This window comes from Anoplolepis gracilipes, chromosome 6 (assembly GCF_047496725.1).
Source record: "Anoplolepis gracilipes chromosome 6, ASM4749672v1, whole genome shotgun sequence".
NCBI lineage: Eukaryota > Metazoa > Arthropoda > Insecta > Hymenoptera > Formicidae > Anoplolepis > Anoplolepis gracilipes.
In genome coordinates, this window is record NC_132975.1 from 6,162,670 (window position 1) to 6,178,455 (window position 15,786).

General features: G+C 40.7%; 1 protein-coding gene across 7 annotated transcripts in view; it reads right to left on the bottom strand.

Annotated features, from left to right (window-relative positions):
* LOC140666542 (protein turtle) overlaps positions 1-15,786 on the bottom strand; it is a 223,037-nt gene that overhangs the window by 105,208 nt on the left and 102,043 nt on the right. The window contains exon 4 of one of the 7 annotated variants that reach the window (XM_072893819.1): positions 10,630-10,816. The exons of 5 other annotated variants lie outside the window; for them this stretch is intronic. The gene's annotated coding sequence lies outside the window, so the exon portion shown is untranslated. Of the gene's footprint in view, positions 1-10,629; positions 11,950-15,786 lie in introns of those variants that run through there. One more of the 7 variants, XM_072893822.1, reaches the window with a different exon arrangement.

Here is a 15,786-nt window from a genome sequence, read left to right on the forward strand (position 1 = left end):
TGCATTAAACGCGAATTGTAATAATAATTGCGAAAATGAATGACCGCCCAAGATATACGTGCATTCGCGCATTTCAGTTAACGCCGGATCGACGTAAACAATATGCGCGAACATCAAATCCCTATTTCGCGTATCCGACGGAATACAAGGCTCAAAATTCTCAAATTACTGGGCATTTCCAACAATTATCGCATTTTATCCTAATGCGGCTATAACGCGCTTAAACGTGCATGCTCATCGACCGCGCGCCAGGGCTTTAGTCGCTGCCAAGCGGAATTATTAATAGCGCTAACGCGATCAATCTCGCGTGTGGTTATCCGAACCACCTATCCGATCTTCGATACCTCGTATCCCGCCGGTCCGTGATGCTGATGTGTTTCCGATGCCAATGAAAGGTGACGCACCCTCGTGCGCGCGCGCGCGCGCGGACGCGCATGTGTGAACGCCTCGGGTGCGCGCGCGTGTTTGTTCGTACGCGTTTGAATGCACGGTAATACAGAAGAACGGCCGAATGAGAGACAGACTCCGTATTAAAGGGAATTTATCCTATTCGAACGCGAGTTTGCCACACCTGTGAACCGTCGGTATGACGTATGAAAATTGCGCCCGAATATGCGTCCGATGTAATCCGCGATGTGTTTGGATACAAACGGCTATTTAAATAATCATTACGTATATAGCGTTGCATTTCATCGGTACGTTTCATTAAAATCGTCGGAGCGCCGCGCGCGTGAAGTCGGTTAATATTTAGTTCATTAAATGTAATCGCATTCGGATGATTATGTACGCGCGTGAAAGTAGAGAGAATTATTTTATTATTATGTTACGGCGATGTATAGAATGTTGAGATTGCGTTGGAAAAAATTGTATCGCGCTCGGCGAAAAAAGAAATGCCTCAAGAAACCGCTGATTAGAGCTGAAATTATGAGATCTTGCAGGACTGACATGACGTGATTGACGCAAGTTAATTATCGCGTCATGTCTGATTCATTTAACGTACATCGCTAATCTCTTTGTCGACGCGGTATCGAATTAACTCTAGCATATATATATATATATATATATACATATTTTCCGGCGTATTACGAAGGTCTTCGGGACACGTAAAATATGGGCGGCTGTGCGAGAGGGAGCGCAATCAAACAGCCTCCATCGCAACGTCACACCTCGATATTTGCTAGCCCGACGTGTGTGTTCGGACCAGTTTGGTGAGGTCACGTGTACACGTACGTGGCCTGCAGCCGACGAAGCAATTTAGTAGCGGGAAATGTTTATTAATTAATGAGCAACATACTTTTCGTCCGTCCAACTATGCGACACGTCCCGATGCGAACTATTTGCACGATACGTTACTCGTTCCTCGACTAATGGAGCGCCATTGCCTTTTCCTATACCTTTTCCGACGTCGCTTATGCTCGACATAATATGTCGCCATAGATAGATTCCAAATATTATTACTTCCGATATCTGCTATCGTTAATTGGAATTCTCCGTCGTCAAACGCGTTTCTTATGTATGCGCGACACATGGCCGCGCGAGTTGCTTCAAGTAAATTATCTGACATTTTCCCACCAGCAACACGTGCCCCCCTAATCCAACACTGACATCGTTGACTTAACAGTTATTTACTTACTCCCTGGGTTATATTTCCCGGAGGATTATAGAGTCCCCGAATATTCAATCCCGCCGTACGGCGCGCATATGCCGGAAAGTCATGCGGCAAATTATATCGTTCGTTGATACCTCTAGCAGGATTTGCACAGTATTACCCCTCGTTATATCTAAAATCCTATTCAGCACGTGTGCGCGATATTACATTAACTTTTCAATTATCTACCAAACGCCATTCTTACCTAAAAGGGAGAGCGTTTTTGCTTATATTTATAGAATATATGCTGCAGCTGTATTTATTGTATACAAATAAAAAATTGTGCATAAAACTATATAGATAAACAAACAGTACAGTGCAAAAGGGTACGTGATTGGGTTACTCGGAAATGGGACGCAAATGGAATTTCATATCGTACACGAAACGCAGTTTCGCTTGTATTCACTGCAAAGTTATAAAGCGGGTTGCAATGCTTCCTTTGTGCTTTTAATGAACGATACGCGTCATCGACACGTATCAGAATGATACCGAAACTATAAAGCTACTTTGACACCGGATAGAGTGTACCATCTACTCTCAAACTCCAACAAAATGATCAAAGCAAAGCGAGATTTTCATGTATGCATTTGTGTATGCAGTGTTGTGTACATGAATTGCGCATAGTTTCTGTTAATCAAGTTTACAGAGACGAGTCGTCTTGTAATATACAGAACGTTACGTTACACTCGTTTAATTACATTCCAAGGATTAATGGCTGTTTTCAGATTACGCGCATAGGATATTTCCATTCATATGCGCGCGTAATTTGTTACGACAAAACTCGAGGACTGCAAAATATAACATATGATTTACATCATATACACGTGAACCACCGCGAATGACCCTAAATGTCAAATGGTCGTCTATATTCGACCAATAATTGAAGTCTACCACGCATCGACGGCTTGGCAAACAATGCTCGTGTACGTTATTAAATCTCAGCGGCGATTAATTTATGCGCTCGCTGTCAACCAGTCCCTTGTTTCATATCAACCGTCCCTTTTCAACGGTCCCTGTAAACTTTCGACCAATGACATTATTTATTCTCGCGTTTTACCTAAAAATCACGCGGTCACAGGTGCAACGCACGACACATCGTCCCGTAAAACCTCATCGTGGAAAACCTCGTTGCAAAATCGCGGATCGTCCGACTGTGTAAACGTAATAATTATACGCGTCGTTGCAATTATTGTGGCTGGCCGCGTTCGACCGTAGTAAATAACGAAAGGGACCCGACCATCACACCCACCGCCTGCCCTTTCCCAGGGGCAGAGAACGCGACATGCGACTCATTGCAGTGATATTACTAATTTATCGTGAGATTCCCGCGTGCCTGCACACACATATATGTACACATATACACTGATGCAGCGCACCGGATGCATCCTCGTTGACGACCGCACAACCGCGTCACGCAAGCGTGCGTTTAAGGTATCCTCCGTGTATGTCTTTTAATGTGAACTGTATGAGAAGAAGAAAAGAAGAAGAAACTCGTTTTACAATAACTTTACCAAGGTAAATGTGCAGTATCGGACGAAGAAGGACAAAAGTATATATAATCAAGATTTTCATAACAAAGCCTAAATATTCAATCGATTATAATCGTACCACTTGTTTATCTTATTCGATCAACTGGTCAACTATTATATTACGTAATATTGTAGTTATCGTGGGGAACAGTAGTAATATGATGGCATTAAGTAATAATTGCGTTCTCGTAAACAAGCAGTTCTAATTACCGGCTATAATCGATGATTATAATTGCAGCTAGCATGCGGTTATATCATGAATTTATTAGAAAAGCCTCTCTCTTACCCCTCCTGTTATGTTTGACGTATTGTGGGCGATTTGTTGTTCATCTACGCTCATGCCGCACGTGAGAGAATTTACTCGTTCGATTTCAAAAGATACAAATATTAGGGATCAAGTTAACTTATACAACGTATACAACACAACATGTAACGTAAAGGCGGCGTATAAGAGAGATATTAGACGTATCGATGGGCTCCTTCGCCGGACGTTACAAGCTAAATTGCTAAGAGAAATGCGGCAACGTATGACACCTTCGTGCAACATATTAACCGTATAACAAAAAAATCAATATGTTTCAATGCATCTTAACGACGGCACTCACACAGCATTATGTCACAGCTACAAGTGTGTAGGATGAACTATGTATATATATATATGTATATAAGTAGGAGGTGGTGTTACTAATTTATCATAAGGGCGCCGTCCCCCATTATTCCCGATGCATAATTCACGTTGCATCATGACACGCAATCGTGCATTTTACATCGAGCGCGCGCACTCGGCGCGCTCACGATAGAAAGTGCCAAAGAGGCGAAAAAAGTGCACAGTTAAGCGCCAAGTAATCAAATTATTAGGCTAACAAGCTGCCGTGTTCGATCCGCTTAGGCGATGCGAGCGAAAAAAGATAAGCGCCTTTGCGTTAAGTTCGCCCGTCACGGTCAATTTAACGAGCGCAGATTCCATCTTTTTGTTTAATTAACAAAGGTACTCGCGTTGATTGCGGCGGGGCTCCACTCGGCCACGTTACTTTCGCGTAATTAGAGACAAGCCAGGAAAGTGCACTTTCCGGCAAATCATCGTTGAAATCATGCTCGAACGTCGGGTTACCCGCCGCAACGCAACGCAACGCAACGCAACGCAACTCGTGCCAAAGTTAGGTAACGCCCGCTAAATATTACCGCGCGCGCTTTAAAATAATAATAAACTGAGAGTTATTATTATTGATCAACTGAAAGACCCACCGAGAGCGATTTTGTCCCCGATCGCTCGTTCCCAGCTATGTGGTCGCTCAAAATCGAGAAAGACCACGATTTATACGTCGCGTCTGCATTTCCGCGGGCTGTATTATGTCACTCAAATTGCGTTACATCGCGATGCAGTACCATATGCACGCTGTATGCGCGTATTGTCGGGCATGCGAGCGTCGAATGTACGTACATACGTTAGAATTGGTCGGTGCCGAGAACAAGGATGCTACATGGCTTCGGTATGATTCGTATCGTGTCACGTAGAACGTTTGGAATCTTACACGCGCATGTATGTGTGTGTGTGTGTGTGTGTGTGTGTGTGTGTGTGTGTGCGTGTGCGTGTGCACACGCGCGTTAATTTATAAACGTACGTCTTTTAACGAAAGTGCAGTTTAAAAGTTCTCGTAATTCTCGAAAATTCATCTCGCTCGACTGCGACTTTACTAAATCTCAGGAAATGAAACGAAATTCATTATGTAACACGCCAGGCAGTTTTGAAGTTCAACTTATGTAAAGCGTTTAAAGTCGGACCACGGATTTTTCGACGTCACACAATCACGTAAAGAATACGAGAAACAACAAAAGGAATACGTGAATGTTAATCGGATACAATTGCAACGGGCACAAAGGATGAGGGAGACCGTCGTTCTACGTCACATTGATTAGAGACAAATTGTTTAATCCAGCTGTGTCGGCTACTGCATGCCAGATTTGGTGCTTTGTGTCGACAGTCGGACACAATTAGCAAAGATCCTATCGACAGTCTTGACGTTTCCGGACCGGACATAATTGAATTGATAATTGTGTAGAATATTGATAGAAATTCGTGATAAATTATTCATAATAAGAAGTGATAATCGATAAAAAAAAAAACGATAATCGAGATAAAACTAATTTAAGTCAACAAAAAACGCGCCTCGTACGTAAAAGCGTCATATGTGAAAAAGTATCTATATACAATTTATTCTTTTTCATCACTGCAAATATTATTTTTATGCTCTATTGAATTTAAGAATTTTGCATTGTTTAAGAAAAAAAAAATAAACTCGTTTTTAATTAAAATTGTAATATTTTAATTAAATATGCTCTTTATGATTATATTGCCAGACAATCACAAAATGTGCACGAATATTAATTAATTAGTCTTTCGTTATGATCGGCAATAGCTCGTTAATTTCAAAATTCCACGGACTAATTGACACATACGAATGAGAGATAAATGAACGCAGGCTTTGAATGTATTCAAGCAAATAACGGATGATACTTAATACACGTTATCTTTTACAAGCTTATAAAAAAACTGGATTAAATAATTTTTTTATCACTTAATGATGATTTTTTTGCAGACTACAACTTGTAATTAAAAATTATATGTGCAGCAATCACACGATATTTTCCACAAACAATAAACAATGCCTTTCGTATCAAAGGGACAGACACGTTTCAAAAGAATGTAATTAATAAGGCTTTAATGTGTCGTCAGCTGCACCTACAATTTTTCATGCTCGCAGTTCCGATGCCGTCCTTCCTATAACCGCCATCGTAGCAGACCGAAATGATGGAAGAGGCGCCAATGTTCTTGCTCCGAAAAAGGGAGAATGAGAAGCGGGTGAGGCTGACGATGATACCGAGATGAGAATAAGACGTACAAGAAAGATAGAGCGAAAATGAACGCAGGCTTGTGTCAGTTTCCAAGATTATTCATACATTAATCGCGATACAATATTCGTCGAAATTCGTCATTCATCAGTCTCAACACGTGACGGTATACTAAAGATTAACGATAATTAAATCAATACGGTTAGTTTAGAAATTTAACCAACAACAATGTTATGCTGCGTTTAATCATTAGTAGACTATGTATTTAGAAATAACAGAAATGTCTCTACTGGGTCTTTGTTGTAATTTTCTCACGTATAAATTATTACTCACAAGGATTACGACTGTCTCGTCATCATAATACTATCGACATAATTATCCTAAATAAACATTTCCATCTTCTCACGTCAATGCATAAAACCGTACAAAATAGTGCATTTACCGAGAGCTGCTTTGCTGCAGCAGATGCAACATACGATCTCAATATGAATGTTTGCCATTTTGCAATAGGCTTCCTCTCGTATTCTCACCGTTCTTTTAAGCAAATGTATTCTACTCTATACATTTTCCTCTGTGCATGACTCTGAGAATAATAAATCAAGTTCAGCTAGAAAACGATTATAGATCATTTCTTCCCGAAACGCAGGTATACATCTGACATTTACGGTATATCTCTGACATTAACCACCCTCGTCGAAGGTGAAAGATGGCTCGCGCATTACGCGATACTCACCGTTTAGGACGGCGGGGAGAAAGAAAAAAAAATATCCGGGCGGCGTAAGGGTTGGTGGGGGTATACTTTTAACATCCCTTAACATGCTCCAGCATCCCTCGGCTACACGCTCCATCGCGTCTCTCTCGGTCGGTCGATACCGATGCCCGTCAGGCAGAGTACCCTCCCGCCCTGTCCACCTCTCCCTCCCCCCTCCCGCTTCCCATACACTCCCGCAACCCTAGCGCCCTGCACCACCGCCGACCGACCACCCCTCTGCCCCATTCCGCCCGTGCTTTCTACCGCCGACTCTGCGTGTTACGTCAGTGGCAGACCGACCTCAACCCTCCCGCTTCGCCCCTATCGCCAACCCTCGATTCCCTCGTTCTACCTCAGCCATCGCGGCCGCCCTCCTTTCAATGACGTCACGGGGTGCCCTACTCTTCGCTCCACTAAATTCATATATCGCACTAGCAGATTATACATGTATATGTATGTATGTACGTATGCGTTTATAATTGTATATAATATTATTATATTGATTATCGATGATCAACATTTCCGAGTGTCTTTTACAAGTCTGATTTCTCTATTAGCCTAAATTCTTGTCATTTATTTCTCCCTCGTTTTTTCTCGCTTCTCCGAATCCGGCTTCTATCCCATTTTCTTTATCTTCTTCTTCCCGGCTGACAGTCTCCTTTCCCCTCGTCGTGAATTTAATTAATGCAAAGGAGTCTCTTCTGAATATCAAAAAGCTTCATCGCTGAGTACTACGTAAGAATTTTAAGTCTCGCCTCTCTCAAACTTTGATTTGCAAGTAGCTTGTCGATTTTAACGCAATTATAATTATAATTATATTAAATAATAACATTAAAACATTTAAGAAATAAATACAAAATAGACGTGAATAATAAAGATTAAGGAATATTTTAGAAATCATTATTTACGTCACATATACTTAAACTTCAAGTTTCTAAAAAGGAGTGATTACGTATCTCTCGCGATTAAAACTTATATATTCTTTTACGTTTCGTCCAGTCTACGCGACTAAAAGAAAATCTCTGACATATTTTTTTTTCCTCCTTTAATTACGCTGGCGAAAACAGGGACACACCGGCGGCTACTTTTAGGATTTTTCCCCTAGCAGAAATTGCTGCACGAGTATATCCGACGCGAGGACTTTAATATGCCGACTCGAAATAAGACGTAATAAAGTCGCTCGGATAAAAAACGCAGAGGATGTAGTTACACGAAGTGGTAGCAAATTACAAGCTGCCCCTGCGCGCGGGCAAAAGACAAAAGCAGCGGTGAATGCGATGACATGACGCTTCTTGCGGAACGAACCGGAATGGTTGTCCCGGGGTTGCTCGTGCAATCTCGCCACGCGGACGAGTTTGCTCGCTCTTGCTCGCGCGACCACGAAGAAGAGCACCAAGGGCGGCAACATATGCGAGAAGCATCGACAAGAAGCATCGTCGTGCCGGCTGCTGTTGCCGCGACGGTCCAAACTACCACTGTGCATCGTGCGGTTGACGGTTTTTCGTGCGATGGTTACAAAGTCCAACGCGATTCGAAGAAGAGAGAGACAAAAAAAAAGAGAGAGAGAGAGAGAGAGAGAGAGAGAGACAAAGAGAGCAGAACTCTCTTCGAGACGGGTCGCGGATGTAAGGAGTGCCGCTGAATCCTCTTTAGGGTGGAGGGAGAATGGCCGGATGCAACGTTGGACGTTGCTTTCTGTTACACACCGAGCTCACTGGAGCGGAATAAAGCTCAATCCCGATGAGCTGACTTGGCAATTCCGCCCGTTCGACTCTCGGGCCGAAGCTAGTAATCCGGTAATATTATCGTGTACCGGCTTTTACGGGCCGCGGGTGGCTACTTGACCCGTTCTACCTACGCAGCCGGGTATGTTATTGATTCAAAAAATAAAGGAGAACGCATCAAAGAGAGAGAGAGAGAGAGAGAGAGAGAGAGAGAGAGAGAGAGAAAGGGTAAGAGAAAGAACGAATACAGCAGCAAAGAATGACGCGAATGAGACAAGGGTAGAAGGAATAAATCGCGTGCGGAAAGCGAACTGAAGATTCGGATATGAACGGTGTCGATGCGGAAAGTCGATGACGGTGATGCATGGCAAAAACGTGGGTAACATTCCGACCAGCGGTGGGACCGCGAGAAAGAATGAAATCATACGAATGACTTTATTCGAGCAATCGAGGTGTGCTAGAAACGTTAGCGATACAAAAAAACGGACAATTCCCGATGAGACTGTACAAGACACCCCCGTGGTAGGAAGGGTACGTAACGGAATTGCGGAAGGAAAGAAATGAAGGTGACGTAAAGAGTCGACGATGCAGTGGCATTGATGATCAAAATATATTCGCTATTACCGTAAAAACTTGAGCGATATGAGGGAAAGGGAGATTCAAAATGCGAACAAGAAAATACGAAGCGTCAAGACGGGGAGAGAGAGAGAGAGAGAGAGAGAGAGAGAGAGAGAGAGAGAGAGAGGCGGGGAGGGGTGGGGGAAAGAAACCACCAAAGAAAGAGCAAAGTAGAAAGTGAGGAGGATGAAGTATGCCAGTGTCTCGGTATGGTAAAACTTTGAGAAATGAGCGGAAGGAGCGATGCGAGGAAGACAGAAGAGGGGGAACGAGGGAAGAAGAGAGAGAAACGCGTCCGGAAAAGCGGAAATGCGCCGGGATGCTGCACGAAAATTCTACTGTCGCTCCTTAAGAGGCTTCCATTTGCAAATTCCATGGACTTTTCCTTTTCTCGATCGCGATGCGAGAAATGGGTAAGAAGAGAACGTTGCGTCGGCGGACTTTCCTCGAGGAATATCGAGCAGTAACGCACATATATGTATGTACAATACATCAGAGAGGTATATATTCTTCAATCGGATATATTCCTTTATATATCGGCAAACTTGGAAAAATCACGATTATTTTAATGGCAAAACATGCTTTATCACAAGAGAAATTGATGTTGATTATATAAGCCTCGAGATGTGTTGCAAATCAAAGACATAAACCCTATATGGTAAGACTTGAAGGGATTCTTGCTGTAAAATTTGTACCTAGAAGAATTATCCGATAATTCTGTGACGTCACGTACAATAGGATAAGAGGGTTGACTTTTCTTGGCAAATAATAATAAACCATTGTCTTTTGGAATATATCGATTTCGCGAGTTTCGGCGCGCTTCCAGATGTTCGTCGCGATATGTAACGCAATTTGTTCGATAGAAACATTGTTTTCCTCGCTGCCGCAGCAAATTCCTTTATTGCTTTCTATCGTGACGTATTCCATCTCGCAGGTATAAGTCATTTTATTTCAACAAATGTACAAGACGCGTCTGTTATCTCCATCGGCCGAAAGTGCCGGATCAAAGATGGTTCAGCCGGAACAGAGTCGCGCGGAATCGGAAAGAACATTTCTCGGACGCACACAGATGAATTAGGATTTCCAGCTTGACAAGAATACATCGCGTGAATGATGTCAAACGGAAACGTTTGGAAAATGGGTCAGCATTGTGTTTTTCTTCTATAAGAAAATAAAATGATATTTTATATATATATATATATATATATATATATATATATATATATATGTATACGTTTCTTTTTTTATAGTAGACACTAAAGAGAGATCGCCTAGAAAAATGTATAAGGTCAGAAGTTAATTTTAAGTTTCATGAAAAGTTCAACGAATTCCCGATATTTAAGATAAGATTACATGCAGCTGCAAGCAACGACGTATATAGCTCAGAAAGTATAGAACGGTCTAATAGTTTGTAAAGCGCGTTCTCCTCGCGACAAAAAGGAGGCCAGAGGCAGTAGCGACAGGCAGCGTGAGGTTAAGCAACTTGACCCGAGCCGTAGAATGTTTCACCTGGATGGGAATCGTCCCCACCGCTTCGTCGGTCCGCACCCTCTTGACGTCACAGATGCACCCGATGACGTCACGCCGCAACGTCACTGCGCCGCCGGTTGGCCCAGGTCAGGGCTCGTTCCCAGGGACGTATCGCGCCGAGGGGATGTCGGATGTCGGCGGCGTGCAAGTCACACCCCTCCTCCGGCTATAATCGGAGGGAGTATTAGCCGCGGGCAATTAATTACCGAAGCAGCGGCGGGGTTGGATTCGTTAATTATAGCCGCGGTACTCGTCGTGAATGTTCGAATATTAACGAATGTACTTGTCCCGGTGTTAGTGGCGATTAGCGTGAGCGTTAATAAATCACTCGGAACACATTAATTTATTCTGAGATTAGCGTTAATAAAGGATTAGACAATACCATTCGGTAATGAATACTGTGGATTAGCATGAAATTAAATGTAGACTATTCCTCGCGATTAGTAAGATAATTATCGAGACGCCGAGTGCGATAACAAAGGGGCTTATTCACATGTATTATGCGGTAGCATAATATTACTATGTTTTTAAATTTCGTTGAAAAATATGATAAATATATATAAATATACTATTAAAAACATATAAAAATATACTCCTTTATCATATAATTAATATAGAGTAATATCGAGATGAAAACAATTTTGTCGTACATTGATTTTCCGTGTCTCGATGTACCGTATCTTGGTATCATAATAGTTGTATAATTTTATATTGAAAATCGCTATTAATAAAACAAGCTTCTTGCATTTTTTTCTGAAAAAAAAATCCCTGACTAAATTAAGAACTCGCTGTGTAAATAAAGCGATACGCATGACGTCGATTAACTGCTACGTCGACAGCACGCAAGTCACTCCCTTCATGAACGTGGAGCATTAGCCGTAGGCAATTAATTACTCAAATACCCACGCAACACGGTGACGCGTTAATTATACTAAAGGTGTTCGTAAATACTCAAACGACAACACATGAACGTTCTGACGACAAATGAGCGCGATAACGTATACACAGCCGTCAATGACGACATATTGCGCCTTGCAGGTACTTTTAATTAGAACAGGAATGTGTTTATGCCTTGCTATTTGTAAGTAGACGACTCATTGTGTCATTAACTTTTATTCGCGATGCGCTAAAACCCCCATGAAATTTCACCAACTTTATCAATATTCTTCGTAATATTTAGAAATCATAATACGTTTCAATTTAATCAAGCTGAATTTTTTAATTCATTATATATATAAATAACGCGTAAGAAAAGATTAACGCAACAATATCCAGATAACTGATATCTGAATAACGATAGGATTATCGACATAAAATTGCAGCTTGTGCATTTCCTCTCATTGCGGAATAATTACTCATCGATTACGACCACGCTACGCGCTATTATCAACGTCAGCGAATCGTCTTACATCATCTCGAGACGGTTACCTCTCGACGGCGGTTTGGAAAGCCGGAGAATCGAAAGGAGCTTGGTTAGCGCCACTTTATGAGTGGCCTCGTTATCGAAAATCGAAATGCGATAATTTGTTTAGCCGACCGCGAAATCGCTCTTCTCGTCTCCCCTGGCTCCATCTCTCGCTGTACCAGCCCCGTTGCATATCGACGATTGTCCCCGTTTCGCGTCCGCGTACACATTTTCGTCGCCTCTCAACGCAGCGTTATCGTGCGCCTGACAGGACTGACATTTTGGCATCATTACGATGTAAATGAACGCAGAGTGTCAATACTTCGGCTCGGGGTCACACGGTTCGTTCATTATTTTCCGCGACCAAGCATCCGTCGAATATAGTCCGACGAGATACAATCCGGATGAAATTTTATTTTTGCGAATTACTCTCGCGACATTTTTGACGTTTTTCCCGTTGTCCGATTTCTATTCGAATCATATCGAGAGGGAAATATTTTTTTTTTTAGAAAGCTTTTATAATGAGAGAAAACTTTTTATATGATCGAAAGATAAAAATCATGACGTAGACTAAATGAATAATAAGATTAGATTATTAGATCTTGTAGCGTTAAAAAAACTAATGAGATTACGATATAATGCACGATAGTAATTAATAAAGTCATGCGAATGAGAATTTGCAGATCATTATCTAATAATACACGAATTGGTAGTGTTTTGTTAGCTACGCATAGAGAAATGTTTGTTTTTAACGTCTAACTAACGAAACATGATGGTATTCATTTACTTCAATTTTGATATTTCTATAAAATCTTTTTATATATATATATATACAATTAAGTGATAACGTGAAAAAAATTTCTAGACAATAAAAATGGAAACTGTTGCAATGTGCCGTTCTCACAAAGCCGATTAAAACATTCGTTACTAGTTTTGTTTAAATCCAAGAATGACGTACGATTGGATTTATATCGGACTGTTCATTTTACATATCGCTACGATGACACGTCTGCCTGGTCGTATCGATTGAACAGGCTCGGATTTCCAATTATTTTGACGGAGGAAGCCCTGACTGTCGTATGCGGTCTGGATCACTCGGAAACACAAGTAGAGAAACGTCTGCCCTGTGATAACTTTGAGACGGGATAAATTACCGGCAAATGCACGGCGGTTTCCCATATTTGGAGAAGGCGCTAACAAGGTCGACAATAACGGTCCTAACATCCGCTTCCACACGTGACAATTTCCCACGTGCGAATATGCGGAAATTTTTCGATGTTTCTCGCGCGCCATTCCTACATACCTACCGGAAATTAAATTTTGATAGCGTCTATAGAATCACTTTGCAAAATTCCATTTTAAAGCAATGTTTTCACAAAGTTTGGCAATATTCGTTTATATTCACGATATACAGGTACGCACAATAGTGTTACAAATCAATTTACCAGACCGAAAAGAATATGTACAGTTTCAATATTTTAGTTTAATCCTTTGAGTCACGAATTTTTCTAATTGTCAGTATTTTATGAAATTTGGTATATAAGGGTTTTTGGAGTCGCTGATTACGAATCCGTTGTCAGATTTTTAAAATTCAAGATGGCCGATCCAATAGGCAGACGAAATTTTACTTCCGCCTTATTGGATCCTTGTATTAAATTTTGGAAATTAAATTCTTTTTCCTTTAGATTCAGATTCTGCGATCTAAAAAAACCTTCAGAGAAAAAAATTTAAAAAAGAATACAACTGTTACTTTCAATTTAGAATAGAAAATATTGTTTTTTATATATTTTTTATCAAAAAAAGGAAGATTTAACAAAAACAATACGGTTTGAAAAATTCTAAAAAAATTCTGAAAAATACTTTAGAGTGTACTAAGATTATAAAAAAATTGCCGTATTTATTGTCATAATAGATTAGTAGAAAATGCATTTTTTCGTAAAAAAGTACTAATTTTGGACTGTTTGTTTATATATGGTATTTTTGCAATTAACAATTAATGACTGTTCATATTTTTTTTACACTTATTGATGTTCTAGAGACTGTAGAAACAAAAAATTCGGTATTTGTTGATTAAAAAGTAGTTAAAACAATAAAAAACTACGAAAAAAGGTGGGTCTCTGGGACTCAGACCCGCTGTGACTCAAAGGGTTAAACTGTATGTTTTATATATATATATATATATATATAGTGTATGTCTTAACGGTAATATTTTTTTCTACACATCAAAAGAATGTATATTTAATGGAAAAACAATTGAACCTATATATACATATATACGTCAAAAATACTGGCGAACGTAAATTTCTTCTATCGATTTTACATAAATCTTTAAAATCATTGTTAAAGATTACGAGAATCATTTTGACGAGATTATCAGCGATCAAGATGAAAGGAACACATAAAGTTACCGCTGCCGTGAAATATCGGGAATGGCGAATGTTCGTGTGCGGTCTAATTTGGAATCGCGAGTCCTAAATTACCAAGAACTCTGCCGATTCTGCCGTGTATAGTGACGTGACAAGAACAACGGCAATAACGCCGTTATCTGGCGTGGCACGTGAACATTTCCCATCCTTATCCGCCTATATCGAGATTGGCATTCGCGCGTCCGCATATGTGTATGGTCCAATTAAGCGATCGCGCGTTGTCGGACACGCTTATACCTACACAGATCGCGCAGTCTGTCCAATAATGCCAAGTCGAAAAGAGAATCTCCGTTCGTTACCTTCGCTCTTACATTAAATTTACACGAGCCAAGTCACGGTGAATAGCGTGACGCGGACTTTCCTACTGTTTTCCATGAGCAAATAGGCACAGCGTCTCTAGGAAAACAGGTACTGAGGTAGGAAGGTAAAGCCGGGCACACAGAGACGTCTTTTTAAGAGAGCTTCGCAGCTGAAAACTTTCCCGGTATATAACTTGAATTTTTATATTCCCCTTTATTATACTTACTGGCAAATTAATTTCACAAATTGAACGTAAATTGAATTACGCGTGTAACGCGATACGAATGCCTTACGCATAATTAATTTGCTTTTGAATCGAGTATTAGAGCTGAACTATCACGTGTGATAGATATAGATCGGTGGCGTTCATCGATAAATGCATAGTGTTCTCTCTCTCTCTCTCTCTCTTCTCTTCTCTCTCTCTCTCTCTCTCTCTCTCTCTCTCTCTCTCGCTCTGTCTGTCTGTCTATCTGTGTATGTATTATACCTGGTGTATATATGCAGGCACGGATCATTAGCTGACGTTAAGCGAATATGCATGTAGAGAGCCATATAGCAAGCGAATACTCGTCCAGGGAAATACCCATATGAGCAAACGGCGATATATATATATATATATATATATATATAGATCTATATGGGCATTACAAACACGTTATAGACGGTTATTCACAATTGTGCAATTTATAATGCTTACACGAACGCATTTTTTTTCTCGAACATGAGTAAACATGGACTAATTAATATTTGTTCGCGAACGGTCTGTAAATAAGGTATTGAATCATATATTTACGAGCGTGTGTGGAATATATATATGGATATAAAACGGATATAATGGTTACCATTAAAGCACGTTGGCAAAGCAAACCAGAGAAATAAAAAACTCTTGAGTGTAACATTTTCCATGTCAAGTGTCAAAGAGAAACCTTATAAAGCTCAAATGGCGTAAAAGCGATTTAATTTGTACAATCGAACTTTGATTTTAGTCTTTCATCAAGGTTCTTT